Genomic DNA, 17,666 nt, shown 5'->3' with positions numbered 1-17,666 from the left:
GGGGCAGGGAGCAGAGCCCCCTCCCCACCAGGGGCCGCAGGGACATGCTCGCCACTTCTGGGAGCAGCGCGGGGCCAGGGTAGGCAGGGAGCCTGCCTTACCCCTGCTTTGCTGCCAACCGGGAGCTGCCTGAGGTAAGCAGGAGCCTGCCCAGCCGGAGCCTGCAGCCCTCACCCCCTCCTACATCCCAAATGCCCCAGCCAGGTGAAAGTGAGTGAAGGTGGGGAAGAGCAAGGGATGGAGGTAGGAGGGACAGAGTGAGTGGGGTGGGCCTCAGAGAAGGGGTGGGGCCTTTGGGAAGGCGTGTGGCAGGGGGCAAGGCAAGGGTGTTTTGAGTTTGTGTGATTAGACAGTTGGCAAACCTAGTTAGCTAAGGCAACAATCCAGCAACTGGGTCTGCACTGGCAGACCTCAGTTCCTGTGTGGACCTACTGCTCAAATTCTATCTCTGTTTTAAAAAGAGAAGCACACTTTTTTTTCTCTAGGGTATTAATTACAGTAGGAAGTCCAAGTCAGACAGGACCACAATAAGTCAGTGATTTTTACCTAGCCCTTCTAAAAATGTGTCATATAAAACCTTAAACATGTCTTTCTGTCTTGAAGTAAAACAGGGGTTCTCAAACTTCATTGCATCATGACCCCCTTCTGACAATGAAAATTAATCCATGACCCCAAGAGGGGGGGACTGAAGTCTGAGCACAGGTGAGCCCTGCCACCCTGGAGTGGGGGGCCAAAGCCAGAGTCCCACTGCCCTAGGTGGAGGGCAAAGCTAATGCCTAAGGGCTTCAGCCCCAGGCCTGTAACCTGCGCTCTGCCACCCAGGGCTGAAGCCATCGGGCTTTGGCTGTGGCCCAGGGTGGTGGATCTCGGGTTTCACCTTCAACCCTGGGCCCCAGCAAGTCTAATACCAGCCCTGATGTCTGCATTAAAATGGGGTCGTGACCCACAGTTGGAGAACTGTTGGGCTAAAATATTTTCCATGTCCTTCTTTTCAGCTCAACAGAAGACTGGTACAATGTTTTATCAGCCTTGTCTTTGAATTTATCTCATGCTTAGCAGTACTGATTTGTGCAGGAACAGCTGGCTGGTGCTTTCTTTTCCACCACTGTCTTCACTTGGTGTTGCTGTGGTTTTGTTTTCAAACATCAGTGCTATGTTCCTGAAACCGTTCTGGAAGAATGTTTTATCCTGCACTGTTTTCATTGATGTTTTGTCTGTACGGAGACCCAGTGAGTTGCTTATACTGAAATGAAAATTTCCTATGAAAGTGCATGATGTGTATATAGGGCTTAGAGGTGTTTTTTCCTGTTTTCCCCTGGCCAAGCAGGTCAGTATAGGCCTGTAATTTTAAAATGTGCCATCTATTGGATTAAATACACGATTACACTTAAGAGAAAAGAGAAATATAATTGGTACAGACGGCAACTGTACTATATTGGGAGGTAGTATGGTCTAGTAGTTATAGGACATAATTGGGAACTGAATTCTGTGTTTTTATTCCCAGCTTTGTCGCTTGTTTATACTGTTGACACGTAATTTTACTCTTTCCTTGCCTCAATTACCTCATTTGTAAAATGGAGATAATTACCTACCTAACAGAGCTGTAGTAAGGCTTACTCGCATCTCATAAAATACTTTGAGATTCTTGGATGGAAGATGTTGTGTACATTAAGTGAAAAATATTTTTATAAATTTTCCGTAATAAAGAAGAAAAAACAATATAATTTCAGAGACAAGAAATCGGCTATAGAGCTTTCACTGCCACATCACTGGTTCTAATTCAGACCAGGTTGGTAGTGAACAGGAGGAATCACTATCTAATGATTGTGATTCTGTGAGAGTTAGTGGTCTCAGTCCAGTTCCTAGTGACACATATTTGTTTCTACATGGCACCAATCTAACTGATGTCAGCTAGAGCTGAGATTAGCAACCTCATCAGAAAGGTCAAGGACTGAGAAAAACAAGGAGATTGATCCCTTAGAGGATGATCCCTCCAGCTCCACACTGAGGCACAGTGGCTGGGGTATTTGCACAGTAGCCGCCATAGGCGGTGGGTATAATAGGCCAGGGAGGCTAAGCCTCCTCTGGCACAGCCACTGCCACTAGACGCCCAGTTGTGGGTTTTGACAGTTTGCATGGGGGAAGTTTTTGCATATTATTATGCCCCATGCAGGTTCCGAGGCGTCTGAGTAGGCAGTATGTGATATTCACCTTCCTGGGCTCATCAGTAATCTATGGACTCCAGGGAGATTACTGGTGAACCAGGAAGCTGAATAGCACATACCGTCTCCTCAGCTGCCCCAGACCCTTCCTGGTGCTTGTCAAAAGCTCAGGTTGTTCAGGAAGAGACAGGAACTTTTCCTGTGGGGTGGCTTGCGGTCTCAGTAGGGGAGGCACGGCGCAGCTGAGGCAGCTTCAGCCAGCCTGGGGCTCCTTGCCACAAGGGGGTGGCCTCGGGGCTCTAGCCATGAGGGGGGTGTGGGGAGGCTAGGACGGAAGGGGCAGAGATGGGGGGCTAGCCTTCCTGAACTGGGGCTCCACCCACCGCCCCGATAGCTGTCCATGCCATACCCATCCTGAGGATGAATAGGGCTTTAGCGTCCACAACTCTCAATCTGTCAGCTTTCATAAGCACTAAAATCACTTCAAGAAAACAGTAAGAGGAAACCTCCCTTCACAATTTAAATAAAATCACTTTTGGTTTAGTGACAGCTACAATGAAGACATTTTAAAATGACAGAATTTGCTTGAAAATATTCCCCTATGAATAAGTATGAAATGTTTAGTTGTATTTGAGTAATCATCACCACTGTACAATGTGGGTTGCATGGGAAGAATATGAAAATCTATTGACATCTTTAGTTACTCAACAAGTTTATTTTTGGGAGTTGATAAATTGGCGGGACATAGTGACCCTATGCAAAGGGAAGGAGTATAATCATGTCAATGCAGGTATCTTAGCAAATGCTTTATTAAATGCTTAGCAAATGGCCTATGCATAAGGCTTTCTGTCACCTTTTCCTCCTGACAACAACAGAAAGATCATGGAGTTTTAACCATTTGTCATGTGGACAGAAACGTTCTTGTCTTAGTCTCAATAAATTTTTAAAAAACATCTTTATGCAGTCATAGCGTGGATGCTGTGCAGCCAGCAAAAGTTACTTCAGAATCTTTTAACTTAATAGGTTTGTGGGACAGGAGATCTCCGTGTTAAATTTGGGATTAGTCTGGAAAAATGAGCTGAGTGGCAACTTTGCAGATCCATAACCACTTATGAGGGTCGTATACTTTTTTGGGAACAGGTATAGGTTCTATTCAGAATCAGCTCAGGGCAAGAGGTGCTGCATGGTTGCGTGGCCTACTCCAACAGGCATAGATACCCTACTATTTCCTTGCATATCATTAATGCTGAGTGTTAATAGGAAAAGAGAAAGATTGCTGGAAAGCGCTGTCTGAACAAAAGCACAATTGTATTCTGCATGGCACTGATGATGTTCAGGCTGGCGACTATATGCTTTGCACTCTGTGTCTGGGAATATTACAGCAAACAGGGTCAAAAACTGACAGTAGCAACTGCAGACTCTTGCAGTATACTCTCCCCTCCCCATTATAAACTCTCTGCACCTGGCTGACTGTTACACAAAACTATCACCACTCATCCAGTGGAGTTGGTAAGGAAGGGTTGGAGGAAGAAAGCTTATCCTTTCCAGCACTACATTCCTAGTTTGGAGAGCTGACATGAGTTTGCATGGAGTAAGTTTGTTCTTTGGTTAATGGTTTACAGAAGTATCTGGGAATTTACTTTGAAAGAGAGCTGAATCTATTTGTGTCTCAACATTCCCATATCTTACACAGGCAAAATCCCCTCCCTCCATGGGGCAATGCTCTGTCCCTGTCCTCTGATGTCCCAGAAACTGCTCAGACCCACTTTCTTGTAGTGTTCAGGCTGTATTTTATTCTAAACTCTTCCACCCACTCCAGTACAGTGCATAATTCCAATTTTAAATCCCTAGAGCTTTCAGCCTTTCTTTTACTAGGGCCCTAGGAGGAAAAAAGATCTCTCTCTCTAGGGAGCTCTTTCATTCTAGGCTCCGCTAGCCCCCTCATCATCATCCTCATCTTTCCTGCCCCTTGGAATACTTCCTGTCAGGTTAGTCAGCTGAGGATTAATTGGTTCCTTACTTCCTCACACTCTCCTTCTGATTAGCCAACTGTTCAATCACCCATCACTGGAGGAAACTAATTGAGGCTACAGTGATTAGAGTGCTGACCCACCTGTTGCACATGAAAGTTATTTTCAAAATTCAGTAACTTTTTTTCATTGACACTGTTTCCAATAGCTTCTCAAAAAATGTAAATGAAAGGTTTCCTTACTTACTCTCCACCACTACATGCATATGCCCTTATTAATGATATATGTCACAGATGTGCATGGTGAAGCTACTTTTGCCCTGTCTTGCCCTAGTTTATAGGGTTTCTTATGGCTGAAAAGGTATTGTATGTAGATCTTCACCTCTCAAACAGCCTTGGTTTGTTTGCATGTTGTATTATTTTGAGAGTGTGTTTTTTGCGTAATTTTAAGAAAAAATATTTGGCAAAACTGCCCCCACTGTCCAGCATTTCTTGAGTTATAACTTGTATGCTGAATGACATTTCTAGAGATAAGACAAGGTCAGTCAATGATTTCAGGTGTTGCTAACAGACCCTTGTTTAAAATATCCTTTGCCACCAGCAGCCTTCCCTTCTTGTGCAAAACTGCTGTGGCCAAAAGCAATGTAATGTTGTGGGATCATTGCTTTTCTCACTTTATCGCCAAAGCAGAGCACTATGTATGAATTTGGCCTGTGTTGCTTTGGGGCTGCGAAATCTTGGAATATGGTCCTGGAGTTTTCTGGTTGGTTGGTAACATGTATCACTGGGATAGTTCATTTTACTTACCGAATGGTTGCAATGTGTGGATTCTCCTTCATTGCTGGAAATGAGTACAGAAGATCTAGGATGACTAGAGGAATACTTTATTTAAAAATAGTAAATATTAATACATGTTGCATACATTAATAGATAACCATATAGACTGAGAGGTAGATAGGTGCTTGAAGCATCAGATTTGAGCTTAATGTAGTTTACTCTGAAAGATCTTTTGGAGGATAACTTATTTAAAGAGAAACAAAAAACAGAGGGTTTATCCCCTCTAACCCGAGATCTTTAATGACCAAGCACTTTTCAGAAGAGTAGGGTTTTCCTGCTTGTCACTTGCCCCGTTTCTTTCCTGCTTCACTTTTGTTTAGCATGTGGTGAGCTGGCTTCCTGCATAGCCTCCAGAAGCAGCTGCATACAGTTGGTGTGGAACATATATAGATCAGGAAGCACTTTGGAGGCTCTTTGAGAGGAAAAGTGCTATATAAATAACATAATATAGGTAATGAAATTAATGTGAATAATAAAAGAATGTAATAGAACTTACTTATTTTGTTCCATTATCATTATCTTTGTAGTTTCTGAAAATAAATAACTCTGGGGGAGGGAACAAACAAATTAAAACAAAACAGGTTTGCAGTGAGTCACTGAAGAATTAATAGCTAAGATAGGCAGGGTGGGTACCTCTGTATTCTTGCATATGAGCTGATCAAAAAATTTGGGGAGGGAATTTAAATAATTTGTTACAGCGGTTTTGCAAGAACTTCTATGGAAACTTTTTTATTTTTTTCCACCCCTCCCCCACCCCTTCCATCCACCTTTTCCTCTTTCCATTTTGTCAATTCAAAATGGGGACAACGGAAAGGGAGAAAGCAAAAGTAAACTTTTAACTGTTTAGACAGATCCAGTCCCCCTTTCATCTTGGCACAGGCTTCCCCTAAGAACAGGAAGTCATTGGAGGCTTCTGAGAGGGCTCCAAAGAAGCCCAGGTCACCTATGAGATCTGCAGTTTCCAAAACCTTGACCTCTGAGCTCAGTACCATTGAGTTGAAGGACTCCTCGACCAGTACTGGCAGTGCCAGAAATCCCTGGAGCTCGAGGGAGAGACATGGCTCTGACAGAGTTTCAGTACTGTCTACCAGGTACAAGGAGGGCAAGCATAATCACCTGATCTGGTACCATCAGGCTCAGGCCTGCCATTGGCAGCTACCTTTTCAGTACCCTCGGTACAGAGCAAGAGATGGCATCATACTCCATCAGCACCTACACTGGTATGCCGGCCATTGATCTTCAACTACCACATCCTCGGCTACTGCATTGGTACTGTTTCCCTGCTCAGTACTGCAAGAGTTTAGAGGGACCTGTCTGTAGTGGATGAGCCAGAATCCCCACTCCTCATAGGTACCAAGCATGTTTTGGCACTAACACCTTGGTCTCCAGATTGCTATTGTTCCCTGGTACTACAGGACTCTCCACCCTTTTCTATGCAGACTCTTCCATTGCATGATGTTGAGGAGGATGAAGGGGACTTCTAGTCAGTGTTTTCAATTTCAGTCCAGGATTCCCCAACATAACTTGTCATTCTTTGACAGTGACAGGGAAGATTGCAACTGTAATCAAGGGTGGTGGAACCAACCCTGCATGCCACCCCACTCTGGTATGCCCCACCTCAGTGGCCATACTGGGATCCCTGGGCTGATTACCAACAGCATTTATCCAGACCACTGGTACTGTCTCCAAGGGACACTAGGCTTGTTGAGTCCTCTCCTCCCCAACCAGCTCCCTCACAGGAGACGTTTGAGGAATAGGAGGCAAGGATGGATAAGGAGGCCACCCCTCAAACACCCATCTCATTCTTGTCCCCAGATGAAATGGTTATACCTCCACCACCTTTCCTGGCTGACAGTTTTAAGATCTGATAAAGAGGTCAGTTGAACACTCTTCAGATTCCACTGGAAAATGTCAGGGATTCACAACACAAGCAGCTGGGTATCCTACAGTCAGCAACACCTTCCAGGGTGGTGCTACCCACTAACAAGGTGTCCCTGTATCCAGCTGAGACTATGTGGCAAACACCTACTACTATTCTACGAACATGAAAAAGGCCGGATAAAAAGTTATTATGTTCCCCGTAAAGACTCTGATTTCTTGTTCTCCCACCCTCCACCTAACCCCTAGTTGTGGATGAGGTAAATGAGGAGGGCAGGCAACACTTCTCCAGGTCTACTCCACATGACCAGGACCAAAAGAGACTGTATCTATTTGGATGAAAGTCCTATTTGTCAGCAACCCTGCAGTTCCAGACTGCAAACTACCAGGTGGTCATCGCCAAATACAGTTTCACAAACTACAATAGATGCATGACTTTTATTGAACATCTGCCCTAGGAACATAGGGAGCAATTCCAGGTCATCATTTCAGAAGGCCAAATATTGGCCAGGACTGCTCTTCAAGCATCCTTGGTTGTAGCAGACACTGTGGCCAGGTCCATCTATATGGTGGTAGTTATGCACAGGGCATCATGGCTCCAGCTCTTGGGATTTCCGAGAGTAGTACAGAATACTGTTGAAGACCTCCCCTTTGACAGTCATAGGCTTTTCCTGGAGACTGTAGATGAGTTCTTCCGTGCACTGAAGGACTCTAGACCCCTTTATGTTCCCTGGGCATATATACACCTACAAATAAAAGATGGTGTAGTAGGTCATGCACTGCCCAGAAGTTGCATCCTGCTTAGTCTTCTGGATTCCACAGAGCCACCAACCCCCCAGAAAAAGACATAAATTCAGAGAAAGAGGGCTGCCTCCCCAAGACCATCCAACCATTGGGCTAGTCTAGGGTTTGAATTCCCCTGCATCTCTGGTTTTATAGATGTGGCCCATTTTCCCACCATTCTCTCTTTTGAGACCACTTTTCCCGTTTCCAACATGCCTGGAGATGGATCACTCAGACAAGTGGGTCATAGAGATCATAATATTGGGCTATACTATCCCTTTGATGTCACTCCCTCCCTTCAATTTCCCTTCCCCATCCCTCTTCAAGGACCTCTCTCACAAGGTAAACTTTCTCCTCCAGTTAGGAGAAATAGACCCAGTCCCTCCCCCTCACAGAGGCAAGGGGTTTTATTCAAAGTATTTCCTTGTACCAAAGAAGGACGGAGGATGGAGCTCAGTCTTAGATATAAGACCTGTAAACAAGTTCGTAAAGCTATAATTCCTTCAGTGGAGAAGGGAGGATTGATTTTCAGCTCTTGATGTTCACAGCGTTGCTTAAGAACATACCAATGCCTGACATATGTAGGTCTGCTACATGGGCTTCAATACATACATTTTAGAAGTACATGCTTTAATCTATGCTGTCAGATTCGATGTGGCTCTGGGTACTGCAATACTGTCTTCAGTTCTGGACTCAGTTCTGAAGCTCACTCCTCCCTCTGGGGAAACTGTTCAGAAGTCACCTCAAGTGGAGCACCCACAGGGATGCTACTCGAAGAAGAGGTTACTCACCTTGTGCAGTAACTGCAGTTCTTTGAAATGTATCCCCCTGTGGGTTCTCTGCTTCCCGTCCTTTCCTCTCCTCTGCTTCAGGCTGTTTTCTGTGGACACATTCAGGTAGAGCAGGAACTGAGTGCAGTTGGCCCATGAATCTCTATATAGCCTCAATGTCTAGCATGAGAAGGCATAGCATGCATGCGCGGGCCTTATGAGCACTGCTAATGGACAAATCTCCGATCATGGACTCAAGAAGCACATGCCCACCTGAAGTGGATCACCCACAGGGAAATACATTTTGAAGAACTGCAGTTACTACACAAAGTAACTCTTCTTTATTTCCAAAAGCCATATCTTTTTAAAACACATTTCATTTGAAAAACCTTTGACTATATATCATAGTGGTTTGTAAGGGAATTTACCTTAACTCATGTTACTTTAGGCTACCACATATAGGCATTGATCCTGCAATGAGATCTATGTGGGGAGACTGCTGTGCATGTGCAGTGCTCCACTGATTTCAGTGAGGTGCTGCACATCTGCAGGTGTCCGCCCACATAGACCTGATTGCAGGCTGGGGGTATAGAGAATATTTAAAAATGGAATTAAGGTACAAATTCCATCTTATATATTCACAAGGAAGATTGTGGAGCAAGATTTAAGAATATGTTAACCATAAAATCCCTTTCTTGGTCCAAAATCTTTAATCTCTACCATACTTAGATTCCAGCTTTTAGTTCATCTATTTGAGGAGTCTTCACAGAGAGATTCTCATAGACAGCCCCACACACCCCACCCTGGGGATTACCTTCTCTCACATCCACAATCACGTAACATTCCTGTGGCAGCTACAGAAATTGCTTATGTCATTGGTTTGCAATCTGGTTTTTATTGGAGCCTCCAACTCCTCGGGATGGATTAGTGGTTGGGTGCTGCAGCCCCCATTCCTCCAGATGTTGCTAGCCTTAGTTTATTCTATCCTCTCTCTCTCCGGTCTCTTTCTGTCTATTTTCTTAACTTTGTTTTTGTGTATTTTTTCTATATCTATTTTAGTACGTTTAATATGTAATAATATTTAATAGGTTTTTCTGCTCCTCTCCTTTGATTCCATCTCTGTCCCCTTCCCTGTTCCTCTGCTTACCAGAAGGCTACATGCTGCTGGGACTGAGGCTTCTCCTGGTGCCACCCAAAGCTGAACTTAGTGCTGCAGGAGCAGAGCAGCTTGCACTAGTAGCCTACCCATGTGAACTGATCCTGCAACCAGCTCTATTTAGGAGCAGGAAGAGAAGGCAAGTGGGTTTCGCAGATCTTTGTATGCCCCACTTAACCAAAAACAGAAGCATGTTTGGAGAAGCATGGATCTGGGATTCTGTAGCTTTCCCAGCTGCAATGCTCATCACTTCTGTCTTGTGCCTCCTGCACCCAGTTTGGGGCAACACAGGTTTAAATGGAAAAAGTAATATGAGGGAAGTATTATTTTTATTATAAACTGTGTCTAGTGAGAAGTGTTATTTCCTTTCCATTGTTTATTTCTCCTCTTAACTTAGCCTCTCCCGTCATCTGTTCTGTTGTCCTTTGTCCTCCTCATCACCTGCACGTTTCCCAGCTACTTGCTTCCTTGTTCCCTTAAACATGTTGACCAGTTATTTGGTCCTCTTCTCCCATCTGGACATACCACCTGGATGCCTCTTTCTGCTTTCCTAGATGGTTCCCTTTCACTGGTAGCTAGTGGCTTTGGACTCTGAGGTTAGTTCTTGTTTCTTCCTCCTCATGAAGCAGAAGTCCTAGGAGAGGCAGCTAGGCAGACTAGGGTAACCAGATGAGATGAAGAAAATATCAGGACACATGCGGGGTGGGGGTGGGGGGGTCCGCCAGCGGAGCAAAACAACAACAACAAAAAAAGCCGAGTGCTGCTGGCAGAGCAAAAAGGAAAAAAAAACAATAGTGCTGCTGGCGGAGCGAAGTATCGGGACGGGACACGGGACAACCACCCAAAATATTGGGAAGGTCCCGATTTTATCAGGACATCTGGTCACTCTACGGCAGACAGGCTAGCTTCATCTCATTTCCAGCTGTTTATAAATCTCTCCAAGCTCTTGTTGGCAATGAAGTGCTTGGAGGCCTTTAGAAGCATCTGGGATCAAGGAGGAGGAGCCAGCGCCACAAGACTAGCCCATCCTGAGGTCTGAAGCAGGTGCTCTGTCATTGATTGGTGTTTTTGTGCCCCTAGTAGAGAGGCATTTCAGGGAATTAGAGCCCCTGTACAGGAGTTCTTGTCTCAGGACTGGCTATTTCTCTTCCTCAATCCTTTTTGCAGAGCCAGTTTATGTTTGTAAAAAAATCCAAACAACAACGAAACAACCAACCAAAAAAATAATTAAATCCCTCGATCCTGTGTGGAGGCAGTTCATGGAGAGGGGGTAGTGAACTGCTTTTGGAGATTATCCCTCACTCCACCCTAAAGTAGTCACCAATGGTATTACAGAGAGAGAAGCAAGGAGCAGGGACCATACAGCTAGTATTATAGTTTTTAGTGTGAGAGAGATGCCTGATTTTTTAAAAAATAAAATGGCTCTTGTATAGAAGAGGTAGTGTTCACAGTGAGCAGGCACTGAACACCGGATTCTGAACAACAGATTTCTGTTTCATCTGAGCAAACTAAGTAAATGTTAAATAATTATTATTTTTTTGTATTGCTGTTGTGCTTAGGAGTCCTGGGTATGGATGAGGACCCCATTGTGCCAAGTGCTGTACAACCACAGAGCAAAAAGATAGGCCCTCGACCCAAGGAACGTACAATCTAAGGCCATGTCTACACTAGTGAGCTTACAGCTGTACCGGTGCAGCTGTGCTGCTGTAAGATTGCTTGTGCAGCCACTCTGTGCTGATGGGAGAGAGCTCTCTTGTCAACGACATAAAACCACCTCTACAAGAGGCAGAAGCTCTCCCACCGACATAGCGCAGTGCACACTACCACTTATGCTGGCAAAACTGTCGCTCAGGGGTGTGATTTTTTTTTCCACACCCTTGAGCGACTTACGTTTTGCTGACATAGGCCATGTCTACACTACCATTTAAGTGTCAAGACAAGAAACAACAGATGGGGAAGTACAAGGAAACAATGAGACCGTATTGGTCAGCATGATCAACAGTGGTCTCAGCACACCAACAGCCCAACTGTTGTCAAGTTTTATAGGCATCATGGCAAAGAAGAGTTTGAAGGAGGATCATGAGATAGCTTTGTGGATGTTTACAAGGAGCACTAGCCACGCATGAAAGGCAGCATGGAAGAAAGCATGAAGGTGCTTTTTTTGAAAATCTAACAGGTGGGTACTGGAGGCTGGCATCATGGGCCAATGGGAATTGAGCATCAACATCTTGATAGTGAATGAGAGATGATAGGGTAGGAATTGACAGTGAAGGATCTTGAAAGTGAAGACAAGCAGCTTATGTCTGTGATAGAGAAGATGGAGCCAATAGAGAGATTTAAAGAGAGGGATAATGTCGTCTAAGTGATGGGTTAGGAAAATGAACTTTGCAGCAGGATTCTGAATAGATGTGAGTGGGGCTGGATTGTATTGGTCCAGGCCAGAGAGAAGGATGTTGTAGTAATCTAGATCAGTGGTTCTCAAACTTTTTTTTTCTTTTTTTCCGGGCCACTTGAAAATTGCTGAGGGTCTTGGCAGACCACTTAATGATCTTTCCAAATGTTGTTTGTACTGTTAGCTAACTAGTATAAAGCGCTTTGGATAAAAGCGCTATATTAAAAAAAAAACATAATTTTTTTTGTTCTACAAATAAAAGCACACAACTCATATTTTAATATCAGTGGTCTTACCATTCTAATGTGACAGATGTCCCCTTTCTCCCGAGCGTGGCAGCCCCCAAGCAGCCCCCACAACAGCAGAAGGAGGGCTGTCTCTCCCTGGCAGCCGCAGCCCTGGAGCTAGGGAAAGTTGCCTCTTTTTTTCTGGCCACTGCAGCCCTGCACGGCCCAAATTCCCCCCATCCCTCTTCTCACCCCACTTTCCTTCCCACCTACTCCCTATTCCCCCAAGGCCACCACCTCACCTTACCACACCTCACCTTACACTTCTCCAGGGTCCAGGCACCTAATTAGTGGAGTCACGCTTGCATGGCCCCACTAATTAGGTGGGTGATCCTTCATTATCTTGTGTGCAGCCACCTAGGCATGCACCTTAGAGGGAACTATCCATGGACCACCTGAATGGAGCTCATGGACCACTGGTGGTCCACAGGTTGTAGTTTGAGGACTTCTGATCTAGATGCTGGATAATGAGAGTCTGGAGAGATGATGTTTTTTAGATGTGTGAATTGATGAGAGATGCCATATCTTTGATCTGTTAATCCAGGAAGAATCAGCAAGATTTAGATGTAGTCTGGATTTGAGGCCCAAGAGTGAAGTCTGAGTTGAAGATGTCCAGGTTGCAGGCCTAAATTGCAGGCAAGATGGTGGTGTTGTCCAGAGTGATTGAGAAAGGAGGTAGGGGGAAGGGCTTTGAATGGTGGTAGGGAGATTAGGTTCCCTGTTTTAATCATGTTGATCTTGAACTGATGGCTAGACATCCACAAGAAGATGTCAGAGAGACATGCCAAGATTTTAGTTTGTACAGAAGGTACAACAATTGTGAAATAATGTTAAAGGTTGTTTGCATGAGGGATGAGTGGGAGTTCAGTTTATGTCTTTTTTTGCTTCATTATAATATATGAAAAGCCTGAGATATTGGTGTGTGGCAGGGTATCTTTTTTTTTTCTTTTCCCCCTTAGTATCAGAATTTCAGGTCTTCCTCCTTTCAAAGAGTAGAGAGCTAGTTACATTGTGACATTGCAAGAGTTGAGAAAGGAAAGTTGAGCAATTGAGGGGGAATTTTGTGTTTTAGTTACTGATATTCTTGGTGTTTCTAAGTATTGAAGAACCTAATAAGAAACATCCCTTCTTATTTATAAATAAGATAAAAGGGATGGGGCAAACCCTCAGTTTCTTGAAAGTGGGGAGTAAGTTTCAGATAATCATTAATGGATTAGAGAAAGTCCCCAGCTCTTCTCTACTTACTATTAAACACCAGCTTTGTGCATGAGGCCATTCTATAATGTTCTCAGCAAGTTGGAAATCAAAATATTACCATTAAATAAATAATCTATCCAGCTTTGCTAAGAAGTTTAATAGCATTTTTCTGCCAATGGCTGCATTCAGCATGTCATAGTTGTTACTTATTGATCTTGTATGTTGCAGGAAAAAAATGAATTGCACATAGTTACAGCACAGATGTCTATATCCACAAAGCTACCTCACTACTGCGCTTAGGAAGCAAGAATCCCATGCACCGCTACAGGCTGGGGACTGACTGGCTAAGCAGCAGTTCTGCAGAAAAGGACCTGGGGACTACAGTGGATGAGAAGCTGGATATGAGTCAGCAGTGTGCCCTTGTTGCCAAGAAGACCAATAGCATATTGAGCTGTATTAGTAGGAGCATTGCCAGCAGATCAAGGGAAGTGATTATTCCCCTCTATCTGGTACTGGTGAGGCCACATCTGGAGTAGTGTGTCCAGTTTTGGTCCCCCCACTATAGAAGGGATGTGAACAAATTGGAGAGAATCCAGCAGAGGGCAACGGAAATGATTAGTGGGCTGGGGTTGACTTATGAGGAGAGGCTGGGGGAACTGACATTATTTATTCTGCAGAAGAGAAGAGTGCGGGGGGATTTGATAACAGCCTTCAACTACCTGAAGTGGGGTTCTGAAGAGGATGGAGCTAGGCTGTTCTCAGTGGTGGTAGATGACAGAACAAGAAGCGATGGTTTCAAGTTGCAGTGGGGGAGGTCTAGGTTGGATAGTAGGAAACACTATTTCACTAGGAGGGTGGTGAAGCACTGGAATGGGTTACTTAGGGAGGTGGTGGAATCTCCTTCCTTAGAGGTTTTTAAGGCCTGGCTTGACAAAGCCCTGGCTGGAATGATTTAGTTGGTGTTGACCCTGCTTTGAACAGGGGATTGGACTAGATGACCTCCTGAGGTCTCGTCCAACCCTAATAGTCTATGATTCTATCCACCTTCAAATCCCTCTTCAAAACTCTTCTTTGCTGTGATGCCTACAAAAAAATTGATAACAGTTAGGTTGTTGGTGTGCAGAGGCCACTGCCTATCACCAGTAATGTCTCATTGTTTCTTTGTACTCCCCATCTGTCTATATCCATCTGCTGTCTATTGTCTTGTACTTAGATTGTAAGCTGGTTAGGGCAGGGACCATTTTTCTGTTCTGTTTGTACAGCACTTCACATCATAATAGGTACCTAACAGTACACTCCATGAGATGCTTTTTTCCCTTATGATGTTCTATAATGTCCCACAAAGAAAGGAAGCAAATACTGACTTTAATGAGGAGATGCTTTTGTAATTGTAGGTGGTAGTGGATGCACTTCAGAAAAATGTTACTGGGTATGCTCTGCTATCCCTTGTGGAACAATTTCTGTTCCCATGATCTCTTTGGGGCACCAAAGGCATTTGGAACAAATGCTGGACTGTTGTCATGTTGTACTGAATGTGCAAAGGGAATGGAGAATGCAGGTGCAAGATCAACTGTGCTCGCAGAAACCAGCATACTTCAAGGTTCACAAGGCAGTTAGTTAATTCTTCCTTCTAATTATTCTATTCTAGGACATTTCACTCTGCTCTCAGTTGCAGCCTTCTTGCACATTGCAACAGTAGTGGAAATGAGCTGTTGTCTGTGCTTGACCTCAAATTTTAAATATCCAAAACAAACATGGGGGTAATGGAAATGTCAGATTCTTCAGCCATAGGCCCTGAGTCTGCAAGCTGCTTTAAGGAAGCCTGCATGCCTGCACAAAACCCCATTGTGGGGCATCATACAAGCATAGGAGTTCACCTGCATGGAACATCTTGCAGGGCTGGGGTCCAGGACTGTGCTTAGAGTGCAAAAGATAGCAGGCTGGTTTTAGCAAGGCAGTAGTTTAGGAATGGTCCATGCAGCATAAATCTAATCTTATTTTTAAGGGACGTCGTCACTTAAAAATTACTCATCAGAATTTTTTCCCTAATATTCTTGCAGGTAACACACCTAAGATTAAAGAGAACAAATATTTATTTCATTGTTTTGTTTGCTGTCTTTGACAGCACTGTTTTCTTTATGTAGTCAGTTTCTCCAGTAGGTTAGGATTTTTTCACACAACAACAGCGAGAAGAAAATGTATTTTTGAAAATCGCAAAAATTGTCAAGGGGACTCAGAAACAAAGAGAACAATTAGTTATTTAAAGCGATAGCCACTGTACAATCTAATCAATCGGAAAAAAATAGTTAAAAGTAGTTTCAGGTTCAAAGCATGTTCTTAAGTAATACTACTTCTTAGCTTTTCTCATGTGGAAATCTCAAAGCACTTTAAATAGGTGTCTATCGATATACCTGTCTTACAAAGCAGGAAACCAGTTTTGCCAGTGTTCACAATTTTACATTTAATGCTTTTTTTCTTAAAGCCTCAGCACCTGGAGACTAATGATTGTGAGAATTTTGGCTTTTGTATTTTTAAGTGAGTTTCTGGCCCTCATGGTTGCTGAGAAAAGCTTGAAAATGCCCCAAGTGTACATTAAAATCTCAAAACGAGAGAGCAAATGAAAATAAGCAACTCTAAATGTATATACTGTATTATTTTTAAGTTGTCATGATTTTGAAGCCAGTGTCACGATTATTTGCGGGTCCCAACTTATATTTTTGAATGTTTGGGGTTGGCAGTGCTGAGATCCAAAATGTTTAATCTTAGGTAAGGCACTTAATGAGTCATCAGCAGAGCTGCTGAGACCTCTGATCTGACATTGTCCTATGTCCTGTGCTACTGAGTCATGCTCTATCTAGCCCACATGTATGTATCTCTTTTTACTTGCCTAGCCTACCTGCACCTGGAGAGTTTGTAAACAGAACTGTTTTGTCCAGAAGAAGGCCTGTTGGATATTTTGTCTCTGATATGCACCCCAATTATCAGTTATAATAGCTAAATTTCCGTTTAATGCATCTGTGACTATTTTGAACGTAGCAAATTGGAAAGAGAGATTTCCTCAGTGGAAAGATAAACTGCATATGTAGTCTTATGAGTAAAAAAAAAGTTCTCCAAAAGTCATCCTCCTGGTGTGGTTTGAAGAGATGCTAAGTAGATGCTTTTTGCAAATCAAACAATAGATGTGTGAGAGGGAAAGCTATTATGTGGAGCTAAAATATGCTGGAAATCCCCAACTCTGTGGAGTTGCTAGGTGGTTTTTAAACCCTTTCACTGCCTTATTTGGCAACAGGAAGTGGGAGTGGCCCAGGCCTGCTCGAGCAGGGAGGGAGCGGGAGAGAGATGGCTTCTGACTTAGGCAGTTGTGCTGATGAAGTGGAAGAGCTGGTTTCAGTTCCCCATAGTGCATGTGTGTTTAGGAGGCGGGTGCTTCTTGTTTCCTTGCCTAGGAGTTGTGCAATCCTTTAGGTCGGAGAAAGCGCCCTCCCTCGCTGCTGCCGCCACCGCCTTGTTGGTTTTTTTTAAAGCTGTGAGCTCAGCCGATGAGTCAGAACCATGCAATCCTGACACTGCATCGTGGGACTGGAGGTGAGAGAGAATCAAAAACAGGAGCTGTAGATTTCAGCCAAGTACAGTGCAGGACTTCGCTTTGCTTGTGCACAGAAGGGGAGCTGAGTAGTGACCTCTTCGTGGGATATTCTTGATTGCAAGAGAACTTCCTGCTTCTTTCCTAGGAGCCCTGAGGAGCGGGTTTGGAAAACACTTTTTTGTCGTCTCCTGGGAAGTGAACCAAAAAGAGAGAGAGGAATCGCCCCGTTACATAATTCTGACTGTCTGTCTCATATTAGGACGAGGTAAATTGAAATCTAGGGTTCTTATAAGGTCCAAAGGGCCTGCGCACTCCTGCACCTTGCTCCTGATTGAGGCTAGAATCAACACCGTGGAGGCTATTTGAATCATGGCTGTGGTTTTTGCAACCCTTAAGGTTTGCAGCAAGGAGCTGCGTGCGTGGAGGAAATGGGGAGATTGAGTGCTTGGTAACTTTGCTTTTTATTTTTATTTATTTTTTTATCTGTATAATGCATGCAAACTGCGTATCTGCAGCTACGCAGCTCAGCGCTGCTAATGGACTGCCTCAACAGGAAGACTGCCTTTTTAGTGTGGAAACTTGGTACAGAGAATTCTGGCTAATATTCATTTTAGTGAAACGTGGTAAATTGCCCTTTGGATGAGGAGTT

The 17,666-nt window shown here is 44.0% G+C and overlaps 1 protein-coding gene across 7 annotated transcripts in view; it reads left to right on the top strand.

Annotated features, from left to right (window-relative positions):
• MIDEAS (mitotic deacetylase associated SANT domain protein) overlaps window positions 1–17,666 on the top strand; it is a 110,234-nt gene that overhangs the window by 22,946 nt on the left and 69,622 nt on the right. For 2 of the 7 annotated variants that reach the window (XM_075065436.1, XM_075065437.1), the window contains exon 1: window positions 16,753–17,282. The exons of 1 other annotated variant lie outside the window; for it this stretch is intronic. The gene's annotated coding sequence lies outside the window, so the exon portion shown is untranslated. Of the gene's footprint in view, window positions 1–16,746; window positions 17,283–17,330; window positions 17,466–17,666 lie in introns of those variants that run through there. 4 more of the 7 variants (XM_032780225.2, XM_075065438.1, XM_075065440.1 and 1 more) reach the window with 4 other exon arrangements.

The sequence above is a fragment of the Chelonoidis abingdonii genome, chromosome 4 (genome assembly GCF_003597395.2).
Source record: "Chelonoidis abingdonii isolate Lonesome George chromosome 4, CheloAbing_2.0, whole genome shotgun sequence".
Classification (NCBI taxonomy): domain Eukaryota; kingdom Metazoa; phylum Chordata; order Testudines; family Testudinidae; genus Chelonoidis; species Chelonoidis abingdonii.
The sequence above is the reverse complement of the archived record's forward strand: the minus strand, read 5'-3'. Positions and strand labels throughout refer to the sequence as shown.